At 42.9% G+C, this 24,701-nt stretch overlaps 1 protein-coding gene across 5 annotated transcripts in view; it reads left to right on the top strand.

Moving 5' to 3' along the window:
- The first annotated feature begins 910 nt into the window (after positions 1–910).
- EYA2 (EYA transcriptional coactivator and phosphatase 2) overlaps positions 911–24,701 on the top strand; it is a 130,202-nt gene continuing 106,411 nt past the window's right edge. The window contains exon 1 of one of the 5 annotated variants that reach the window (XM_083446943.1): positions 911–1,053. The gene's annotated coding sequence lies outside the window, so the exon portion shown is untranslated. Of the gene's footprint in view, positions 1,094–1,239; positions 1,630–3,743; positions 4,027–24,701 lie in introns of those variants that run through there. The other 4 variants (XM_083446942.1, XM_083446940.1, XM_083446941.1 and 1 more) reach the window with 4 other exon arrangements.

The raw sequence follows: 24,701 nt of genomic DNA, 5'->3' as shown, positions 1-24,701 counted from the left end.
TGCTATAGAAGGGGGGGCGGCTAGAATTAATGAGCGGAAACTACAGGGAAGCAGATTTTGGTTGAACATTAGAAGAAAGTTTCTAATGGTTAAGAGCTGTTCATCAGTGGAACACAGACTGCCTTGGGAGGTGGTGGGCTCTCATTGTTGCATCAGTGCTCCTTGTGCATGTAATTCTGTCCATAGGATACCATTGGCATCAAAATGCCAACCTATATGTTTATGTTTTCCCCATATTTCTCATTTGCAGGGGAAATCTTGAGTGGTAAACAAAAACTTGCCACGAGTGGGTCTGAATGACACTGTTTGCCAATTAAGCTCTTCTCTACAAGCATCCAGTTTCTGCACTGGGTGGGGAACTAAGACTTAGATGGCCCACAAGGTCCCTACCATCTCTAAACGTATTATTTGACACGTCTTGCAGAGTGTTGTAGTCTGTTATCCCTGGTGTGGTGGAAAATACGCTGATGATGGTGTGTCGGCGGCCACACAAGGCAAGGACCAAGATGCAGTCTTCCCAAACTAAGAGCGCCTTGCTCAGGCTCAGCAGCCGTCCTGAAGTCAACGGGAGATACAGTATTTCCAAGTAAGGCTGCAGTCGTGTGCACACTTACTCCGCAGCAAACCCCACGAAACTCTTAACTGAAAGCTGAACAGCTTACAATGTGATTAGGATTGTCAAGGTACACTGGGAAACATACCTTGACTTTAAAACTTCAGGGTTGCAATCCTAAGTACGGTTCATAGGGAGTAAGCAAGCCTCGTTGGAACCAAGGAACATTGCCGAGCGTTGCGCGCGCACTGCAAGTCCTGCTGAAATAAATAAGAGTTCACTTTAAAGAAAGCGACCTGCGCTGACGACTTAACGTGGAACGATAGCATTTAAAAAGCGGGTGGCGCAGTGAGGGGGAAACTAGTAGAACAAATCTGCAAGTGAGTCGAGCTGGCGAGTCCGCGCGCTAAGCCCATTCTTCGACGATCGCCTGTCTCTTGCGCCATGTAACCAAGCGCAGGCTCCTGGAAATCACTCCTCGGGTTACACTTCGGCGCAAGGTAACGGGAGATGTTCTGTTTGCAAGCAACTTTACCAAGTGTAGGTAGAAAGAAGGAAAGAAAGTTTTCCTATTCTCCCTCCTCCCAGACCTACTTGGTTAGAATATAACAACTCGCCGGTGTGTCTCTCTTTCGCTCGCCTCCCGCCCTCTCCGTGCCTCCCTCCCTCGTTCACTCATTCGCTCTTTCCTGGACGCGCGCACCCTCGCCGGCCGCCTCTCCCCACCCACCCACCCACCGAGGACTCCTGGGCGCGCGTGTGCGAAGGAGCCGCTGAACTTTAGGTAAAGGGCAAGGTAAGGGCAGAGCGGCAGCATCCTTGCTCCTGAGTGGGCATGTGCAGACCTCGCGCGCACATGCTCACTGGCGCGGCGGCGTGAGGAGTTTGCTGGGCACGTTGCTCGAAGGGGAGCGGACGGTGCGCGCTTTCCCGGCTGCTGCGCACTTCTCCAGCTCGGAGCGGCGGCGGCGGCTGTCCGGAGCGCAGGCGGCCTCGCGCGCTCCTTCTTCTCCTGGCGCGCAGGCGGCTGCGGGGACAGGAGCCCGGCGGCGCCAGACGCTCTGCGGCAGCTTGCGGTGAGTGGACGGGACCCCCGCCCCGATGAAGTGCCCTCCTCCCTCTTCTCTCCATCGGGCACCCTCCTCCCCAGTTCATGATTTTAGCAAAGGGGCGCCGGGTGGAGGCGAGCGATGCTTTGCGCACTTGGAGATCCCCAAGCGCATTCACTTGCCCTGGCCGGGTGGAGTGGAGGTTACCGGGGCTGGGAACGGTCCTTGAACCTCCCCAGTGGGACATTTCTTTTCATGGAGGTTTCTTTCTGGGGGGGGGGGGGGACGACTGCTGCCTTAGATCTTAAATGTTGGTTGACATCTCTCCCCATTCTTGGTGAAAGGATAAAAACGCGCCTCTTCCTCATACATCACCTCGCGTTCTCTCTCCTTTCTCCGTTCCAAGTATTTCAGAACTTAAAATCCACGCGCGCGTGCGTGTGTCTGTACATACGTGTCCCAGGTGGCTTTGGGAAGCGGGGTGGGAGGCTCTGAATATGTTTTATGCCGTTGTAGCTCAAAAAAGTGAGTGGTTGATGTGGATAAGGATTTATCTCTCTCCCCCCACCTTGTTTATTATTCAGTGATGAGGTTTTTTTAAAAATTAATTTACATATCTGTCCACTTGCTGTGGAATCTTGACAGATCCTTTCTCTCTCTACTTACAGCATTGCTTTGGGGATACTTTGCAAAAAGATTATTATTGTTTTGTCAAACGTTTGCTGAGTAATTTTTGTGTCACGACGTATGGAGAGGTTTCCCCGCGTGTTGAATGGGTCTGCAAGAGCCTTATCAAACCTCTTGCCTTATTTCGAGTAGGTGAATGCTCTGTCTTAATCACTAGTTGAGTATTAGTGCGTAGTTTAGGGCATTTCATCAAGTGGAGTGGATATAATGTAGGCATAAGAGAGTTTCAGTTGTGTGTGAAAACTGTGTATAGGTAACCCATCAGTGATGATAGAAAATGTTTATTTCAAGAAAATTAACATGGCAACGAAGGAAAAAAATACTCAGTTTGTTACACCATGGATAACTATATTTATTTAGCTGCCGTTAGAGAAATCAGCGCTCCTGTTTTTATATGTTCTAGATGGAATGTTTTGAACACCCCAAATATTAAGACCTTAGTAACGCCACTATAATTGAAAAGGTGCATGTGATGAATGTGGCATCAATCATAGCTTTACATCTGTTTCAGGTTTTTAATGTGTTCATTATTTAGCAATCGCCACACAGAGGAACACCAGTGAGCAAAAGTTCTCTGTTTTAAAAACGAAAATAAAGTTGCAAGTGAATGGGAATCTGCCCGTATACTGTCCTGGTGCTTTTACCAATGAGAATAGTATAATCTTTAAATACGGCATTTGTAATATAAGCTATGGATGCCATTTTGCTTTAGGGTTGAATATTTTAATCCATTTTAAGATGATGATAATAATCCCAAGCATACAAGGTATGTCTAGATTTGTATGTTCTATCAACATTCAAATTTAATATGATGGCGAGACTTTAAGAGGGAGAATGTAAAAAAAAAAAATAGTCTTTATTACGAAAAAGTAGAATTGACTTACTGTTTCAAGAAGAAAAGTTAATGTGATTTATACATATTAAGTAAGCATTTAAGTGTGAAATTGAATATTTGTGCTCTGAGAAAGGCCCTTGAAGGAAGTCTATAGTGTACAGATTGCTGTGTTTCTCCGCCAATCTTTATTAGATTGATATGCTCCTTTTGGATTAATTACTGAACTTTCAAAATACATGCAGTGAACCAGTTTTCTGTTGTTCCGTATCTGTTTTCTTGGAGTCAGTGTCAGGTGTATGCACCCCTTAACATTCTTAAAGCAATGGGCCAGGTTGTGGGTTCAATCTTCTTGGTGCAAAGGTTTACAGGCAACAGCATTTCGAATATCTCAAGGAAGTTAGTATTTCTTTCCTAAGCAGGGCTACTAACTTACATTTGACTGCCATAAGCTTCGGGGTGCTGATCCTGACAAGAGAGGAGGCATAGCTGAAGATGAGAATAGTTAAATACTAGTCCTGTTTTCCCCTGATGGTTTCCCCTGTTTTACTGTAGCACATAGATTTTCTTTAAGTTGGACTGCACCCCTGAAGCTTTTTCTTCTTTTTAACACGCAGCTCGGTTCATATTTGTTTCGACACAAGCCATCCAAATTATGTGGGGTTTCCTCTCTCTTAATACGCTGTAAATGAAACGTGAGAATCTCAAAGCACAGCCGTTTTTTGACAGCACCAACTACATCCCAAGGACAGTCTTGAAACGAGATTTTCAAAACTGGCAACGAAACAATAGTGTTGGTTCAGAAGAAGCACTCCACACACCCAGGACAGTGCCAGAACATAGCTTCAGAAGTATCATAAATCAACACTGTGCCACAGGTCCTAAGGACTTCTGCGTTCTGGAAGGTGGTGTACTTTTCATATCGTTATTTTTCTCCTTTTGCTTTAAGCATTTGCATGGTGATTCTGGCTACATGGATCTGTAACATCACCACACGGGTGAAATGCTCTGGACCTGTAGTTGTGGTAAAGATGAAGACCTGTATAAAGCTAAATTTGAAGCTGCTTTGTTAATAATGGTGGTAAAGAAAATTACCAGTAAGAATCTGTGCCCGCCTTCTGGAGGGTTCTATTCTGATGACTCCATATTCCCACCTGAACGTGTAACTGTGGCCGGAAAAGGAACACATCTCATTGGTGATTGGCATTTTAGACATTAGTTTAATGTGGTATTCGGCCTTGTTGCATTAACTTTGTTCTGGAAGCTTTTTATCTCAGGGCTTTACCTTTCATAATGAAGTATTTAAAAATAATACACATGTAAGTGCAGAATTGTATGGGTTTTTTTTGTTGAGTTGTTTTTTTTTTTGTTGGTTTTTTGTTGTTGGTCTATCTACACATATTTTGCCTACATAAACAGTGCAGTCCTGAACCAAAGTAAATCCCATTTAATTCAATGCAGCTTATTTCCAGGTAAGCTTGTATAGGATCACAGCCTTAGACATTAATAGTGTCCATCTCTCTGCTTACTGTCATTAATGAACACTTGTATTGTTATTGGGCTGAGTTTCTGTGGCATACTCAATTCATTTTCTCTGATAAATTTTGGTATCGACATGTCAATTCATGCTGTCTCTAGCTAGTGAAGCTGAAAGGTACTAATTACTAATCTTTCCTATAATCTCCCCGTGTAGCAAATTCATAGGCTGTGCCACTTAATGAGAAAATTGTTACCAGAATTATTATTTTATTTTTTTTGAAGGAACTGTGTTTTGGAGATTTATGTAAACCAGAAAACATAATTGCATTTATGAGAAAGTGACTCCTTCCCTCTCCCGAAATAAATTAAAACAATTAAGGTTATAATGAAATAGTCAGTTTACATATGCCGGGTGAAACTCAGCCAAAATAAGCACATTTCTGTGCCATTGAATTCAATGGGATAATTAACTTGCCGTTGAGATCAGCGGGACTTAAAAATGCGTAGCTTTGGTTAGATCATGCTCTCGGTTTTAATGCACAGAGTGTAAACTGTAGCCAGATAAAAATCTTATTTATTTAGAAAAGGAAAAACACTAACAAGAGATTTACCCTTGAGGTAATTTGGTTGGTTGTAAAGGAATGTTTCAGATGCCTCTGACTACACTGTGTGGATAAGTGAAGAGTTGTGCTGGCGGGGCGGGGAGGGGAATACCTGGAGGCTTTTTGGTTTTATCAGTATATAACTTTAAAATAAGAATAAAATAAAATAAATCTGCATAGATGCAATAGAGAATGTAGTTACTGTTATATTTTGCCTTATGAAACCATAAAAGGATCACAACAGATTCATTGCCAGGTATAAATTATTTCAGCTGCGGTGGTTTCTCCAACTTTTGTTACCTCTTGTGGCTACAATCGCCATGTAACGAAATCTGAAATTATCACAAGCAGCTTCAAAAAAACCCAGTCTTTATATGCATAATTCAGTCCAGCAATAATTTCCCTTCTTTAAGTGTGTCTGTGGCTCCCACTCACCATTCTGTAAAGCAAAGTATTGCAAACTCAGCCAGATGCGAACAGGAATAAGAGCTAAACAAACAGAGAGTGATTAAGAGAGAAGAAATTGCCTTTTCTTGGTCTTCTCTTTACTTTCTTTTCTGGCAGAAAAGCCACCCCAAGTGAGCTTATCCCTTTTCAGTTACATTTATCTCATAAGTCAGTTCAGAAAACAACCCGAACAGAGGGCCACCAAAACGGATGAAGACAATGCCTAATCTTTATTTATAGATCTTAACTGTTCTAATGGTGTTTAACAAACACCCTGTTAATATCGGGTGAAGATAAATCCCACAATTAGGTGGCTGGAGGAATAACGAGAGAGCTGCATTTCAGCGACTGTACCATGGGAGCTTAGGTCAGTCGGCTGTTGCAAGAGAGGTCTGGTGGGATTCTTGCTGTAATTTTACAGGGGAAATATTAGAAAGGATTTATATCCTGAAAGCAGGGTGAAATTAAATAAATAGAGGAAGAACAGCTTTGCACGGAACAGTTCTAAAAACAATGTTTCTGAAAAGTTTTTGTTCGTTCCTGCAAGGAGAACACGGCTGGTTTCTGTTGCACTGATGGAAAGAAGAGCTGAGTGTTCACTTCTGAGTGTGAATGATATAAGTAGATGAGTACTATTTGCCGCCTCTCCCTTCTAGAATGGTTTGGGGGATAAACTAGAAAGTGAGGCTTCTTCTCCCGTACTTTTCGTGAAAAAAGTAGCAATATGCCGAGGGCAATGAGCAAAATACTGGTACATAGTAAGAGAGAGAACCTGCTTCTTCTAGGCATATGGCAGATGTTTCCTTTAGTTATAGTTGTAGTTATAGCATTGTACTGCCACTCTTTGCCATTGTTTGTGCTAATAACCGAAAAAGTGCATGGTTTTGTTTTGATATTTTTTAAAAACAACAACAACCCTAAAAGTGTCGTCTTTTGTGGACAACTATTCTATCCGTTATCACATTAATTGTGTCGTATGGATAGCATAGGTGTAGTCGACTCAGGGTATGTAAAAAGCTGTGATTTGTTTCTTTGTTTCTATTGCACAGTCATATGTTCTGTTCTTATTCATGGCCTTGTAAGAATCCTACAGGGAGGAAGAAAAGAGTTGGGGGTTTTTTAAGAGTGTAACCAGAGCAACATTGTACAACATTACAGATGGAGATGTTTCTCCCATAATTTCAAAACATTCTAGAATCCTGAAAGAGTCTTCTATCAGTAAGTTTTTGCCACAGAGAAGGCATGTTTATCAACGTTCCATTCTTAAGCTTTAATGTTAAAAAAATGGGTGCAAACCAACTACAGTTAATGGAACTTTAAAATAACCCCTGTTAAGAATTTGCTTACCATATTTTTCGCTCTATAAGACGCACCAGACCAGAAGACGCACCTAGTTTTTGGAGGAGGGAAAAAGTGAGTCTTATAGAGCAAAAAATACGGTAATTCTTCCACTGAAATCAATGGGACTTCATAGAGTACTTTTAACATGCCTTTGCTGAGCCAAAGTTATATTGTATAGGGTACGTGTGTTTGAAATGATACAACTTGTGAGCAAGCAAACCATGAGAACACAAATGACCAAAAGTGCAAACTCCTGGGGAACTAAGCCAAACCTTGACTCGTGGTTTACTTCTCTGCAGACTACTGAAGAGCTGTAACCAAGGTTTGCCCTGTGTTTTATGGCCTGTGGTTTGTCCAGAAGAACTAAACCGCAAGCCTGGGTTTAGATGTCACACTAAGCAAAACCGTGGCTTAACATAGCAGGAGAATGACCAGGGGCAAACAAAGCAGACATAATCTCCCCTCCGGTAGCCTGCACGTTTGCTAATTTGTGCTAAACCGTGGTTTGCTTTACCATCACATGCAAATTAGGGCTTACTGTGCCACAAACCCAGTCCAGGGTTGTGTTCACCTAAAGCCCGAATTTACTTGTTCTTGAATGTGCATCAGCAGTGTGCCAGATGGTGGCCTGCATTTTTAAATACTAAATTCAAATGAGGCTGTTGCAATTTACTTATTAGTTTGGCAAAATAATAGCCAGGCAAGTATGGAACACCTGGCATCACCTTTTTGTCGAGAGCAACAAATGAACAGACTCTGGCCCCGGTGATTAAATTACTGGTGTACAGCTTTTGCTCTCAGAGGGTTCCATGTGAACACTTTCATTTAATATGGACGGTGCTACCGTTTCAAATTGTACATGTTCTGACTGCTAGCACAGAAGTAATCCTTTCAGTTTAGCAGTGCACACACAGAGTGTGCGAGGCTATGAGAAATGTCTCCGTTTATCGCTTCTGGCCCATTAACTTTACATGCTGGCTGATCTAAATGGCTAAGCCGGTTTTCTTTCCTATTCATGCATGCATGCTGGGAAAACACCCAGTGATATGGCATGGGATAATCTACCAGAATTTCCTAGCACTTGAGCGACTTCCATTTATTTCAGTAGGAATTGCGCAGAGCTACTGGAGAACACCATATTTGGTAGTTCTTCTGCATTTTGTATTCTGAAAAAGCCTGAGCTTAAACATTGCTGTAACACGTAAGGATTTGTTTCGTGTTTATGGTTCAAATCTTTTGGTGGTTGTTTTTAATGAGATTCACTTTGGCATTAAACCCCTTGGGCACTCCACACAGAAAGGTGGGGTATAAATTTAACAAATAAACAATTTAAAATTCCATCAAAACATCTAGCACTTCAAGACTGTGGAGTAGAAACATCATTTGAATGACTTTGGTATTAATGAGACTGCAATGGTCTTTGATTGCCACGGACCAGTCCCCTAAATGTTCCTTGAAATTCTAAGCTTGACATTGGGCATGTTAAGGCAGACACATGTTTAGATATATATCCCTGTCTGACATTAAATTTGAATGGATGAGTCAAGATAACAGCTACTCATGTCACCCATGACATGCTGTTCAGTCGTGGTATTAGAGAGAATTATGAATGTGCAGGTTCCCTGTTAAATGTACCAAGTATCTGGTATAAAACATCAAAGATCCCCCTGATAAGTCTCTCCTGAAAAATGTTGAGAATTGGGAGAACACAAAACAAAACAAGGACTCTGAGAATCAACAACATAGTTGGGTATAATCCTTTCCCCGTTCTTTTAAAGGCTTAACGGCCTGGTTTTGAATGTACTTGGAACTTACTTCTAGAGTCATAGGACTGATGTGACCATTAGGTAAGGTTAGAGTTGTTGTTTTTCCAAAAAAAGCCAGTGTGTTTCCTTAAAACAAAAGAGGACATGGTGTGTTCATCAATACAGGTAAAGAAAAAACACATTTGAGATCGGCAGTCTTTTGAAATCAGTATTTTTTTCCTCCCTCACCTCTTCCAAAGAGTGTGCAATCCTATTCACATCTACTCAGAAGTAAGCAACATTGAGTTCAGTGAGGTAAATGAGTATAGGATTGCAGCCCATGAGGTGTTGTGCTTTTTTTACTCTTCCTGAAGGCAATAAAATTATGTACTTCATTTTATTACAACCCATTTGAACTAGAACATCAGAAAAAACGAGATTTTAAGAAAAGTAATATTATGTTACAGCATACAAAATAATTGGATTTTAATCCTTAAAGTAATGGCATACATTCACCGTTCTTGTAGAATCTGCCTTTTGGCAACAAAGAAATGATGTTAAGTGGGTGGGACAGTAAGTGTTCTATTGCTGTTTATATTTGGCTTGCTTATTGCTTTATTAATTCACATTTGTAAAAACAAAATCCAGAAACAAATGTCTAGTACCAGTTACATAATGAGACTCATCAAAGCTCAGTTTTACAACTGTTCTTTCGAACAATATTAAACCTGAAATGCTAAAAGATTGGGATGTTGATTGTAAAATGGTTCAACCATGATAACTTTATGGTTTGGATTTGTTGTTGCTGAAAATAAGACAAGGTATTAATATTTAAAACAAATGGGCTTCTGCTTTCATCTCAGAACTAACGTCACATTCTTGACATCAAATGCAGTTTGTTCTTGTTTTGAATTGGGTAGGGTCTGTGTCAAGCTTTTTCATTGGTTTTTTTAGCTATACCACAAGGAACCATATACTGTACAAACTCACCTAAGAAAGAGAATACTTACTTAATTCCTATAGCTACAACTGGTTTGAAAATGAATAATATGAATTGTAGTTCCACATAGGTTTGCTCAGAAGTAAGCCCGACTGAGTTCAGAGGTTATTGAATTCTTAGGTGAGTGTGGGATTGAACCCTATATGAACCAAAAAATCCATTTGTTTCTTTACCACTTCTTTTGTACGCATCCCCCATTTTCAAGTGGCATTGTTTCTCCTGTGTCTACTTGCAGAAAAAAACAGGAATATTTCAAAGGCCATTTTCAACTAAGCAGTTGCACTAGCAGAGACCACGAGCCCCACTAACACAACAAGACCTTCCCTTTCCTCCTTCTGCTGCATGTCCCTGTGCGCTCCCCAAATCTGATTAGAAGGACGTCGGTGAGAGGAGATGGGAGATTGTGCCATGTGGCATGCAAATGCTTGCAATTATGGAATGATCTTTTTAGCACTATGTTGAATTCTACCCCAAGTATTTAAATTTTGAATCGGCAGAATTGATGCCGTATTTTGGAATGGAGTAAAGTAGATGAGGGGATGTGGGTGGTGCTGTGAGTTAAACCACAGAGCCTAGGACTTGCCGATCAGAAGGACGGTTCGAATCCCTGCGACAGGGTGAGCTCCCATTGCTCAGTCCCTGCTCCTGCCAACCTAGCAGTTCAAAAGCACGTCAAACTGCAAGTAGATAAATAGGTACTGCTCCGGCGGGAAGGTGAACGGCGTTTCCGTGCGCTACTCTGGTTCGCCAGAAGTGGCTTAGTCATGCTGGCCACATGACCCGGAAGCTGTACGCCGGCACTCTCGGCCAATAAAGCAAAATGAGCGCCGCAACCCCAGAATCGTCTGCGGCTGGACCTAATGGTCAGGGGTCCCTTTACCTTTACCTTTAAAGTAGATGAATATATTGAAAATTTGAGACCCTTTTGTGTCATTTATAGAAAAGAAAAAAAAGTGTAGGGAAGGTTATAAGAATTAAGTTGTTATTGTTGTTTAGTCGTGTCCGACTCTTCGTGACCCCATGGACCAGAGCACGCCAGGCTAATCCAAAATGGGTTGGATGTTCACGTGGCCAAAAGTGGGTGGGCACTTTCTCTCTCTTTCTGCTGCCCCCCTCCCCATCCCCCTTTGGCAACCTTATGAATTTAGGTCTTGTGTGGCCCTTGGGCTGTAGGACTTGAAAGGACTTGAAATTATCTGCAGTAGAAGGGTTGAAAAAAAGGCCTCTGTGTTAGGGCCAAACTACATGTGATGGGGGAGACTGTGCGTATTTATGCACAAAAATGAGAAACTGATCTATTTGTTATTAGTTATTATCTATTTCTTATTAGTGCCTGTTGCCTGTTCACCCAGTGAGCTTTGTGACTGAGTGGGGGATTTGCACCTGGGTCTCTCTGGTCCTAGTCCAACACTCTAACCTCTGCAACACACTGGATATTGTTGCTCTTGTATTGTTCTTTGTTGTTGTTGTTGTTGTTGTTAGTTTTAATGATTACTTTCATGTTGATTTGTAAGCTGTCCTGAGTTTTCATCATAGCCTTGCAGGACAAAATTGGGTAAAATAAATGTATAGGGCATGTCTGTGTGTTCAATTTACTTTGTTGTTATGCTTCAACTGTTTTATGAGCGGGCGTCTGGTTGTGGTATGCACAGAAAGGCAATACATACATTTAATTTTTTAAAATAGCAATCTGCTCTTTAATAAGTTGGTCTGGTCAGCAACTTCAGACGTGAGCAGGTGAAACTACACCTTCTTAAGATATGTATGGCAGCAGAGAATTCAGAGGTGTGCAATCAGTTTCTGTGTTCAGAGAAGTGGAGGGGAGAAAATTATTATTTAGAAAATTAGTTTAAACTTGGAAGGAGAGGTAAAGTCTCTCATCCATCCACAATAAATTGAACCAATATGGGAAGAGGGGGTAGTGGTTGCATGCTCTGAGAAAGCTGGTAAAAAAAAAAAAACCCATAAAGGATGAAAAAGGGAGCTTATTGTTTCTAGAGTGGTGTTAGAATTATCCTATTCATGAATAATAGTTATGTGTTTTGCTCCAATGTGGTTTTATAATGAGTCGCTTAACTTGGAGCACAAATCTCTCTCCTTGTCTGCTTGGAGCTTGTTTGTTAGTTTTTATATACGGTATTTGTATACCACCTTTTATAATTGGGACAGTTTAAAACTTCTGCGCTCGCTACCTAGTCTAACTGCAATTCACTGGGTGATTGACTTCAGAACGAAGCAGTGGTTGGATAAGACACAGGTTGGAAACCACAAGCACAGATTTTTCTGTCACATAGGCCAAACCATATTGATCTAGCTGCCCACCAGCCCCCTCTGCCCCGCTAGATGGCCTTTCCCAACGAAATGCCCTCCAGATGTATTGGACCACAACTGGACCACAGAATTTCAAGACAGAAATTCACAGGCCCTTCTGCTTGCTCTGCTCACCAGCCACTGAGCACCTCTTCAAGAAGCTTTGACTGGCTTTGCCCCAAGAAGCTCAGGACAGAATACAAGGCTCTCCTATTCTGACTCTAAGACACCTGCAAAATACTTCTGTTTTTGTGTAAAGGGGTTGTGTTGGTTGCGTAAATCAGAGCGACTTGGGTTTTAGGTTGTTTGGTTTGCCATGATTCTTAGCATTTTATGAATCACTACATACAGTGGTACCTCAGGTTACATACGCTTCAGGTTACATACGCTTCAGGTTGCAGACTCTGCTAACCCAGAAATAGTGCTTCAGGTTAAGAACTTTGCTTCAGGATAAGAACAGAAATCGTGTGGCAAAGGCACAGCGGCAGCGGGAGGCCCCATTAGCTAAAGTGGTGCTTCAGGTTAAGAACAGTTTCAGGTTAAGTACGGACCTCCGGAACGAATTAAGTATTTAAACCTAGGTACCACTGTATTAAAATAGCAAAAGTGCCTTAGAGACCCTGGAACCTGCAGTTGGTTAGAGTGTGGTGCTGATAACGGTAGTGTTGCAGGTTCGATCCCTGTATGGGACAGCTGCATTTCAGGGGGTTGGACTAGATGATCCTCAGGGTATCTTCCAACTCTGCAACTCTGAGTTTCATACTTCAGCTACTTTTTGAGGTCAATTCTCATCTTACAGATGGGGAGCTGAACCTCAGGGAGTATGATTTACCCCGGGTTACCTAGTCAGTTTGCAATCTGAGCAGGAATTTGAACCATGACCTTCTCCTCCTCATTGGGCCAACTTTTACAGGGGAGTGGGACCACCTGAGTGGGAGTCACCTGACATCATAATGATCAAGGGAGGTCACTATAACTTTAAATTGAGGTCTTCACTACTCATCACAAACCCAAGTCTAGACAGGAATGCAGTAAACATACCATTTTCTTGCTCTTTCCACCTTGCTTGCGGAAGACCAGTGAGTTGACATCTGTTACACTTTTTATATAAAAAAACTTCTATAGCAAAATGCCCCTGAGATGTTTTTTAAAAAATTAAAATTCATTGGGCAGTCTATGTATATTGATCAGTATTTTTCAATATCACGTTGAAGCTACTCCTGCATTCTTGTTTCTTTAATTCCACATAGAAATCCAGTTATTCCTAGAATCACAGAGTCACAGTTGAATAGAGAAGGGTCATAGCTCAGTGGCAAAGCATTTGTTTTAGATGCAGAAGTCTCAGGTTCAATTCCTGGCATGTCTGGATGGGGCTGGTAGAAATCCTTCGCTGAAATCCCCGGAGAGCTGCAGCCAAGCAATGTAGACGGTATTGATCTCGATGGACCAACGCTCTGACTCGGTATAAGGCAGCTTCCTGTGTTCACAGCCATAGATTCTCTGGATGGTACTTAGCAAATATTTCATCTCCCCTTTCACACTTGGAAAAGAGGAATAATGCTCAAAAGTGTTGTTTTGGGTGGCAAGAAAAAATCAGTGCGCTACAGTTGGATGGGCTTGTTTAGATGTGTGGTGGTGATTTGAGTATCACAAAGGGAGTTGTTCAGACAGACAGAATTTAACCGGGTGCAAACTCATTACAGTGGTACCTGTGGATACGAACGGGATCCGTTCTGGAGCCCTGTTCGCATCCTGAAATAAACGCAAGATGTGACTGCGTGTGCACAGGTCATGTTTCACCACTTCCGCTCATGCACATGATGTCATTTTGAGCGTCTGTGCATGCGCGAGTGGCGAAACCCGGAAGTAACACGCTCCATTACTTCCGGGTCACCGTGGAGCACAACCCGAAAATATTCATCCCGAAGCTACTTCAACCCGAGGTATGACTGTACCAGATTTGTAGCTGAGTTGAGCTCCTGGGGAACCTATATCATAGGCCTGTACGCTCACAGTGGTGTTTTTGTGAAGTCACTGAGATTGTGCAAATCCTAGCATATGCAAGCACCACTTCACATGCACACTGCCTGCCTGTGAACCCGGCCATGGCCTGAGTTCAGCACTCCAAGATACTTATGTGCAGTGTGAGCCTGAGCAATACATTGGTGTGACCAGAATGACAGTTATATAGGGACAAGGGCCAATCTGGTGTTATTTTGATACTCACTCCTTTGACTGCGCGGCAGGTTTTACGCCTGATATCTCAAGGACCAAGGAAACTCAAGTTCACACAGGGCATGATTTTAACCCTGGAGTATAGGTGTGTGAGGAGAAGCACAACAAACAAATCAAAGACTCAGGTGTGTGCATACCACCCTCACTGAACTTTCTCAGGAGTGAATATTAAGGCACATTTACTGAAGCAGAAGTCGGCATAAGACTGTATGGTGTCTCATTTATCTCAGACACTTTTTAGAATTCTAATAACATATTTTTCCACTTGGGGGGGGGGAGTGGGAGAGTTTCTGTCCCTCATTGGTTGCGCAGGGAGGGGGGGGAGTTAAAGCAGGAATGACGAAGAATCAGACATAAGGTGGAAAGCAGCCCTTTTTCATTATGACATGGATCCAAAGGTGTACCGTATTTTTTGCTCCATAAGATGCACCTAGAGGAAAACAAGAAAAAAATATTCTGAATCCCAGAAGCCAGAACAGCAAGAGGGATCGCTGAGCAGTGATCCCTCTTGCTGTTCTGGCTTCGGCGAAAGCAACGCGAAGCCTCTTCAGGGCAGCAGGAGGAAGGCTTCACACGGCTATCCCAGAAGCCAGAACAGCAAGAGGGATCACTGCACAGCAATCCCTCTTGCTGTTCTGGCTTATGGGATAGCTGTGCAGCCTGCATTTGCTCCATAAGACTCACACACATTTCCCCTTACTTTTTAGGAGGGAAGAAGTGTGCCTTATAATGCGAAAAATACGGTACTTCATGAGAAGAAATAAGCTTGCGTTCACACAAAGTAACCCTCCGAATTCTGCTCATTTCCCCACTCTCCATTCTGCTAAAGCCCTGTAATGTCCCCACACTGTTCATGAAAGTCCCTTGATCCTCAGAAGTAGCTTTGGGAAGACCAAGGCATATGCAGTGGGCAGGAGGAGCCAGTGAATCACCGTTGGGCGAGCTGAGTCCCATTTGTGCTTCTCTCGATCCAGCTCTTGTATTTTTAAAAAATTCTGGGTCCCTAAATTGAGAATGCTTATCTTATGCTCATCGTGGCGGATATTGTATGGTCATGCAATCTGCCAAGCAACTGTAGATTGGCACCTGTCATGTTCATGAAAATAATATTCCATGTATTTTAATTACAAGTATCTTAGTTATGTGCGTTCCTTGCAGGACTTCAGCTCATTAAAGAAAGCCCGTGTGGTGTTCTGTGCTAAAAATGACCTTTGTGCATGAGTTACACACACACACACACACACAGTGTGTAAGCATGCAGCCCTGTTTAAACCAGATGGCTTGCTTTCTGCCTGTATCTTTTTGTGGTACAGGGCGCCTTGTGACAGCAGTCCCCCTCTCTATGGTAAGCTGGTCTCTTTCGGCTGGTATTTGCGCCTCATTGGTCTTCCACCCACGTCGAGTTGACATTTTACACCTGCTTCTTCATGACAGAAAACTGCTCTTCCTCCCTTTGCCCAGCAGCTCCTATTGCAAAACTTGGTCCAAAGCCCAGTTTAAAGGGAGATCAGCCAGTTCGACGAGGCATTGCTAAAACTCCACATTGTCCTGACTGGAAATGCTTAAATTATTTGCTTGTTTGTAAAGTGATTTCTAATATGGTTGTCCCTCACTAGACTTTGGTAGATCTTGTGCTCTTTTCATAAAGAATACGTCTTTGTGTCCCAGTTCAGACATCACACTAAACCATGGTTTAGCATTGAAGTCTCCATAAAGCCTCAGGGTTGGTTGCTTTCTGCCTTCCTCTTCTCCTCTGTGGACAATGAGGACATCAAAAGACTGGTTTTGCTTTAGAACTGGAGTTTACCCCCAGGGGTAAACTATCAGGGCCAGGGTGGGCAGGGACTTTTCTCTATCAGCCTCCCTCTCTGCCTCTTCCTTTGCGCTCTCTGATTCTCCTTGCTACCAGTGGCGGAGGAAGCGGGATGGGTTCCGCCCCGGGTGTCATCACTGAGGGGGGGTGACAAAACGACAAAAATAATGAGTTTTTTGTTGTTTTTTAATTGGGCTTACGAAATTTTTTAGTGCAGTCAGCAAATGTAATGCAGCTGGCACTGGACGCCATACCGTGGGGGCCGGCTCTTACCATAGGGCCTGCAGCGTGCCCAAGCCACGTGTCTTTCCTGGGAGTGACGTGGGCACCTGCAGGTTTTGCACTGCCTGAAACGGCAGTGTGGGACTTGTGTCTGTCCTCCACCTCTCCCTCAGCCACCCTACAGTTGAGGGAGAGGTGGCGGAGAGGCTCCATGCAGCGCCCCCCCCCCACCCCCATTTGCGTCTCGCCCCGCCCCTGGCTGCAGACTAGCTACGCCGCTGCTTGTTACCCCTGCCACCCATTTCGCCCCTCCTTGCTAACCACATAAAATCAGGATGAGAGCTGCAGTTTGCCCACTGCTGCTTTAGAACTAACTGAAGTTTACTGCAATGGCTGAACTTTGGCTAGTTAAAGCAACCCAGGTTATCACACCATGGTTTGATCTAATGGGGTCTATCTAAGCTGTGTTACACAGACTACAGACAAACCACTAGCAGCACCTATCCCTAACTAAACCTCACAACTAACCTTTTTGTTAGTGAATTTTACTCATAGAGGAAAAGTTACTGAAGTTCAATGGCCCATACAGGACGGGGAAATTACTTTCGCCACCAGTCGTTTGGAACTTTAAAGAATATTTATGAACCTCCAAGTCATGACAAAAAATAGCATGGTGGTATACAGAAAAATCATTAAAACGTAATAACATTCTGAAAATCATAAAATGTAGAACAAATGAACGCTGGATAAAATCTATTTTCCATAAAAGCTCAGTGAAGCAAAAAGTGTTTTAATTCAATATTCGAATTCTAGGTGCCTGATTTCAATCGGAACAACATTCCTCTTAATTTTCCCACTGCCTCATTTAGTAATGTATTATGTGTATATCTCACCTTCACTCCAGGGAGCTCTAGGTGATGGACATGGTTTTCCCTCGCCACATTTTATCCTCACAACAACCCTGTGAAGTAGATTGGCTGAGAAACAGTGATTGGCCAAGGCTGCCCAGCAAGGCTCATGGCTGAGTGGAGATTAGAACCCTGGTTTCCCAGGTCTCAGTCCAGCACTCTAACCACTACACCACACTGGTGTGCAGTGTGCAGGGGTTATTACTCTTGTTGTTATAGTTCAGGTATTTCCCACTCAGGCTTGAGCTGTGGCTAAAATATAACATCTGTAATAGTTCTTGTTTATTGGGACCTTGCTATTTTGTTCTCCAGGCTCCAGGGGTAACGATACAAGCCTTGTCCCTTCGAGGCCTGATTTCAAATGTGATGCTAGGCATGTAAAAGAAACAGCTGGTGTCACATTTAAATCGGGTGCCAGTTCTTATACATGCACCATTAGCAAACCAGCATGGACGGCACCTGGTGTGCTAACACTGCATTCACAGGAACCAGCCACCCAGTGTATTCCATCTTGAGATCCTTGGAGAAAGGGCGGGATAAAAATAATAAAAATGTAAACATGATGTCAGCTGCCTGTAACCCCGCACGGGTAAGTTTCTCTGTCATGCCTAGCATCACTCTTAAATCAGTCCTGACTTCAGTGGGATTAAATGTTTTTAGTGGGAAGTAGATTTCAAGAACGCAGTGTGTCTACTCTTGCGTTCTTTGCTGCAGTTCTTAATGCATGTTCCTCGTCCCACGATGTTCTAATCCTATTCTTCCTGTATATTCCATTCCTCCATATTTCATCCTCTCAAGATTGTGAGAGCCTTCTGTATTTTTCTTTATATTTTTTAAAAAACATAATATGCTATGCAAGGAAACCGAGGGATGTTGTATTGACTTATAGTTTATCGTTTTGAAAGGTTCTGTCCGCCACCTTGATTCAAAATGACATCCAGTTGTATCCAGACTTGGCTGAAAACCTCCCTGACCTCAGGAACCATCGGGCGAATTTAGGTTACAATATCTTAAGAGTTGTTCAAATCATAGCAAACAGGCAAATAAACCATTTTAACACCAGAATCTTTATTTGTTTGTTTCAAAAATATTTTTAATATGCCCATCATCTTATAAGCAATCCCAGGATGGGTTATAATAAAATCGAATTAAATCCAAAGATACCAGCAACAGATCGTAAGAACAGGAACAGATAAAAATGACAGCAGAAGCAACAGCAACAGCAACAGCAATACCACAGCCCTGCCATATATATATATATATATATATATATATATATATATATATATATATCAGTATCCTATAAATTTTATGCTATAAAGTTTTTACAACTTGGTCAAGCAACAATATCCTATAATCTTTATAGTATGAAGGCTTGCAACCCCAGCTGCATCTCAGAGAAGAGGGTGTTGTATAATTATCTAACTTCCTCTTCTCCCACCCCAATTTCATGGTGTAAAATTCAGTGTGACTCTAGACAATAAATTAATGTTTGTAGTTTGTAGTTCTGCTATTGTCAAGGGTGCACGTGGCCAGAAGACATTTTATTTACAGGCCAAAGAACATGTTCAACGTAAGAAGGAAAAGCCTCCAGACACAGTGAAAATTGAAGTCTTACTCCGAGTAAAAACAAAGTTATGTTTCAGATAAGATACTCAAACGTTAACAGATGCTCCAATGTTTACAGACTGTAATACAGTTTTTCTTTTTGCAACTTGCTTTTCTAAACATTTTTTTGTTTTGGTTAAGGCTACCTCCTCCCTTACTCATATATATCTGTATCTGTATCTATCTATATCTCTGTTGCACACAGCAGGCACTCCATCCTTAAAATATATTATGCAAAAAGATGAACAGGTGGGATAGGTGCTATATACCACACACAAAGCTTTAGGCAAGAAGATGCTGAGTTTTTAGGGGAGATCAAATGTTGACTAAATGACAACTGAATAAATGGCCTTAACAGCTCTTCTGTTCTGGGCAGACTAGGTAATTACTGGCCATATTATTAATTAATGCTATTGAAATAGCGCCCAGAGGCTTCACCTTGCTGCCATAACAAAGACAGTAATTGCTCCAGACTACGGTAGTAATCAATGCATGGGCTTAGAGTGGATGCCAATAGATAGGGGAGCATTAGATAACTCTGTGATGAAGATAACAGGATAAGCGTGTTGTCATCTTCTCTTCTGGCAACTTGGAGTACAGTGTTCATTGGCTTTATAGAGGAGATAAATGTTCAGCTTTGTCGTTCTGTTTGACTGTGGAGCTGCTTCACATTTTTACACAATAGTTGTGTTTACTAAGAACACAAGAGCCAAAGGCACATCTAGTTCTGCGTCCTGCTTTCACAGTCGCCAGCCAGACACGTATGAGAAACCCAAAAGCAGGTCATGTGTGCAACAACCCTGTCCTCATTTGTGGTTTCCAGCAACTGGCGTTCAGAGGCATATTGCCTCACGAAATAGAACATAGCCATCGTGCTTAGTTACTTTTGGAGCGTCTCAGGGGTGGGGGTTGGGGACAATTTGCTTCAGTACTTCCACTCCTGCCTCTGGAGTCATTTCTAGAAAGTAGAGGCTACTGTTCTGCACCGTGGGAATTGTCCTGTGGTGTCCCGCTGGGTTCCCCACGCCATTAAACATGTACATTTAGCTGCTAAGAACTGTCACCAGAAGATCTGGAGCCAAGTGTCCTCAATCTGCAGATGGCGCTCAGAATCAAGAGAGGCCAGTTGAGGTGTTGGCTTGGTGCTTCAAGGCAGTGATGGGCTGGATGTGGGCCCAAAACAAATTGAAGCCAAATCCTGAAAAGACAGAGGTGTTCTGAATTCTCACATCCAGGAAGTGGGGAGATTACCTGTTTTGGACAGAATTGCACTCTCTTGAAAGAAGCAGGTCCACAGTTTGGGGGTGTTTCACCACCTATGGTCCAAGAAATAACTTGGACACCGTACTTCATCTTCCATAATGGATTGTTGCAACCGCCTTTGAAGACGACTTGGAAACTTCAGTTGGTCCGAAATGTAGCAGCCAGCTTAATGGCCAGAGTTCCATTTAGATCTCACATAAACCTTTTCTTGAAACAGTTGTGTTTCAAGGTCCATGCTGGGTTTGGAAGCAGAATATTGCCGAGTGTGTCCCAACCTGCACATGGTTAATGAATGACCTGTCCCTTCCCATAGACTCCTGTGTGTGGCAGAGGGAAGGGGACTTCTTTCTCCTTCTGGCACGCAAAGAGGTCCCTTCCCCTGGAAGTTCACTGCAGGCACCTTACGATTGCCAGAAGGAGATTTCTGGTTGTTGTGTTTGTGGAACGCCTTACAACGTGTAAGGTGTTGTTGGATAGTGTCAGGCCAATAGTTCATCCCTTAAAAATATTTAGCCTGGTGGGTGAGAAAACTCTGGCGCTTGAGGTAATGACATTTGATCTGCCTTGACTTCCAAACTGGCTGTTAATCCAAATGGATTATTATTTTCTTAGCCCACCCAGGAATATTTGGCAGTGCTTGGGAAAGGGTTCCCTGAAAAGCCAAAAACTTAACTTGCTATGTAAAGGTGCTATGGCCAGGAGGGTCAGGCATTCTACAGGATGAGCATGGCAACTGAAAGGACCTCTGGACCTTTGAGATCAGGAACAGGGCACCTAAGACCCTCCTGATGTCACTGGACTTCAACTCCCATAATTTGTGGCCATTGGCCCTGCAGCTTGGGGCTGATGGGAGCGAGGGGCTTCTCAACAACATCTGGAGGGCCACAGGTGCCCCATCTCTGTTTTAGATCCGCAGTTTCAGTTGGTGAATGAATCTGGAACAAAGCCTTGAATGTCGAATGAAGTGATGAGGGAAGAAGGCAAGATGTCCACTGACCTAGCCTATGCAGGCAGCAGAATGTGGTGCTAATTCCATGAAGTGATAGCGAGCAGTGATGTTTCATTCTGCAGCGGGGGGGGGGGTAGGTACCATTTTCAATCCTCCCAAATATTGGGGTGGAGTGATTCCTGTATGTTTTCTTTAAAACCCTAACCCGAAACTTGGCACATCAGGAACAACAAACTGGCTCATCCTCCTTCTTCCTGCATCACTTTTCTTTATTTAGAGACATTCTTGTTGTTGTAATTAATAGCATATTCAGAATTCTGCTCTCCACCTGCAATGGGAAATATTGAAGACAGTTCTACCACCCCCTGCAGGGATGGGAAACCATGGGGGTCTAGTTTGAACCCATTTCCCCTAAACCAAAGGTTTTTAATCTTTTCGAGTCCACGGCTCTCTTAACCAACAACCTTCTGTCTGCGGCAATTCTGTGGGGCCTAGGAGCTTGCCCGCAGGTCTGGCAGCCTCTCACCCTTTTTTGTAACACCCTCCCTTGTGGAACACCCTCAGCCTCCTCTCCTCTCCTCTCTCCTTGGGAGTCCTCTGGGCAGCTGCTGCTTCCATCCCTCTCTGAGCTGCCCCCCCACCCCACACCAAAGAGAGGTGGCTCCAAGAGGCACCATTCGCTTGTGGAGCTTATAGCCAGGACTGCTGCAACAAACACTGGGCAAGCCTTTGGGAGACAGAGATGCAAGAGGACCTCAGAGGAGGGAGGGAGGGAAAGAGGGACAGAGGACAGTGTTGCCCATGGCACCCCGGACTATCATTCAAGGCACTCCAGGGTGCCACGGCACACTGGTTGAAAACCACTGCCCTAAACTGTTGATATCAGCTGATGGGTGGGAAGATAGGTTTAAATTCTGAGGTAGGGCATTTGGCTGTGCATATATATTGAGCCGTGATGAGCACATATGGGAGAGAAAACTCATCGATAGAAAGGTAGCTCAGAGATAACTTTTAAGCTGATTTTAGTACAGTGGTACCTCGCAAGACGAATGCCTCGCAAGATGAAAAACTCGCAAGACGAAAGAGTTTTTTGAGTTGTTTCACAAGACGAATTTCCCTATGGGCTTGCTTCGCAAGACAAAAACGTCTTGCGCATTTGTCAATGCATTCCTATGGGAAACCGTCAATGCATTTCCTATGGGAAACCGTGCTTCGCAAGACGAAAAATTCACAAGACGAAAAAACTCGCAGAACGAAATAATTTCGTCTTGCGAGGCACCACTGTACTCATGAAAAAGTCCACCACAAATAGGCACTTTGCTTATAATTGATTGCAGTGAGAGAACCGCTGAGGATCTGGATAATTTGAGCTTGCCATGTGTCAACCCAGAAATTTCTACTTGTTGTTCCTGAAGCCTGAGCTTCGACAGTAAGCAACACAGCCTCCTGCTTTCTGCTTTGGTAGATCCAACACCTGTTCTCTACATCTTCTGTGGGGAACAACTACATTCCACTTTCACTATGGTGAGCAGAAGAGGGGAGGTGATCACCTAAAAATCTAAAAATAAACGCGGTGTGCCCATTCATATGTTACTTTAGTTTGTTTCTCGCACTAATAAGAGACCAATCAGCTCCCAGCCATGTACAGCAGTTTCCATACATTCTGCTACTGCCAATAGTGAGAACCCTGACTATATTTCCATGGCCAGCTCTGTGGAAAAAAAGCAAACATAACTAATGTGTTCATTAAAATATATTGGGCTTTCATTGTCTTGCCAATAATATCCCCAGAGAAGGGTATTCCTTTAGGTCAGTAGTTCCCAAACTCTGGCCCGGAGGCTGCTAGTGGTCTGTGAACTTAGCACAAAATGTCCTTGGAGCTGTGGTTGAAGATGGTAGATGGCACAGCCATTGCATTAAAGACTAACTTTGATTATGAATTTAAGTGCTTCTTTCATGTATTGTGCTTTGTTTCATTCCAATTTGAATTTTGTGACATTTAAGAAAAGAAGCAATTAAAAATCATACAGCATCTAGCACAGCACACTGCTGTTGGTCAGAAAAAGTGTTAAGTGGTCCACCAGCAACACCTTAAGCAGTTTTCAAGTGGTTTGTGGGAGAGAAACCACTGCTTTTTAGGTGAAGAAGTGATCAAAGGATAGTAGTAAACTGTTTTGGGAAAGGTGGAAGTGATGTGGCTATAGCTGCATTCAGTTGAGGGGTTTGTCGTGTTAGTTTTACTGGTTATAATGCTAGTGCGTATGTCCTGATTTGTAACATTGCTTTTACATTGCAATACCTTGTGGTGTTATAGAACTGAATTTTCAAACTGATATACCACCGTGCTTGCTAAATTTTAAACGGAGAGAAAGATATAGCACCCTAAATCTCATCTGTGCTGAACTTCTGAGTCAACAGGGTTGCAAACAGATTTTGTTTTTTCTCGGAACATTGGGCAAGGAAACAAGTGCTAAACTTCTGCTAGGTTGCACTAGATTTCCAGAGGTGCCTTTTATATCGGTGGAAGCTCACATGAAATGCAAAAGCGAATACAGTGGTACCTCGGGTTTACATACGCTTCAGGTTACATACGCTTTAGGTTACACACTCCGCTAACCCAGAAATAGTGCTTCAGGTTAAGAACTTTGCTTCAGGATAAGAACAGAAATCGTGTGGCGGCAGCAGGAGGCCCCATTAGCTAAAGTGGTGTTTCAGGTTAAGAACGGACCTCTGGAACGGATAAAGTACTTAACCTGAGGTACCACTGTATGGAAAGCAACATGAAGCTGGAATAAAGCTGTTGTCTGAATGCACCTTTTGTAGAATATAACCAGGCTAGAAACCTGCAGAGAGAAATGAATTGCAAAACGGGCAGGTATAAACATGTTCCCAGCCCTAGAACATTTATTCACAACTAGAGCGGAAAGAAGTCCTTTTTCTGATGCTTGATCTGTGCTGTCTGTAGCGGTTTTGTTTTTTATATCCACAATGGGAATTACAGACTTTTTAATCAAGCTGCTGTAGAAAAATGTTGTCTTTATATCCACAGGGGAAGACTGTAATAAATTAAAACAGCTTCCATTAGCCTCCTCAGTACTTAGCTCAAGCACTTAAAACTACTTTGGACTCTGCCCTCGTTCGACCTCTTCACCTTGGCTCAGATGTTACCCTTTCCCCAAACAGAGTCTTCAGAGCTTGCTTTTGTGAATGAAGTTTCAAATCAACCTGGGGGAGCAGGAAATGGTGGAGGAGGAGGAGGAGGAGGGGGAAGCGGCAATAATGATAATGGAGCAACCTCAGGATTTCCCAAGTCTTGCTGGTAATCTGATTTGCCCATAGTTGCTGCAGATAGAAGCTTGTTAAATGTAAACAGGCATAAAACATTTTATATTACACAATATAGGAGGAAGAGAACCCTGTATTCCACCTTGGGCTCCTTGGGGGAAAGGTGAGATATAAATGCAACAAACAAACAAACAAAACTATTCACCAGGATAAAAACAATACACAATCATAGCAAATACGTTGATGGCAGTTCAACAGTACTAAAAGGCAGTTGTAGTGTAAATAATTATAAAGCGATACTCTGCAAAACCTCACTGAAATAAAACAGTCTTTGCCGCTTGCCTAAAGTAAGTAGTGATAGGGCCAGGCAGAC

Source organism: Podarcis tiliguerta, assembly GCF_965153285.1.
Source record: "Podarcis tiliguerta genome assembly, chromosome: 6".
In the NCBI taxonomy this organism is placed as follows: Eukaryota; Metazoa; Chordata; class Lepidosauria; order Squamata; family Lacertidae; genus Podarcis; species Podarcis tiliguerta.
Note: the sequence above shows the minus strand (reverse complement) of the source record. Positions and strands in the feature narration are given on the sequence as shown.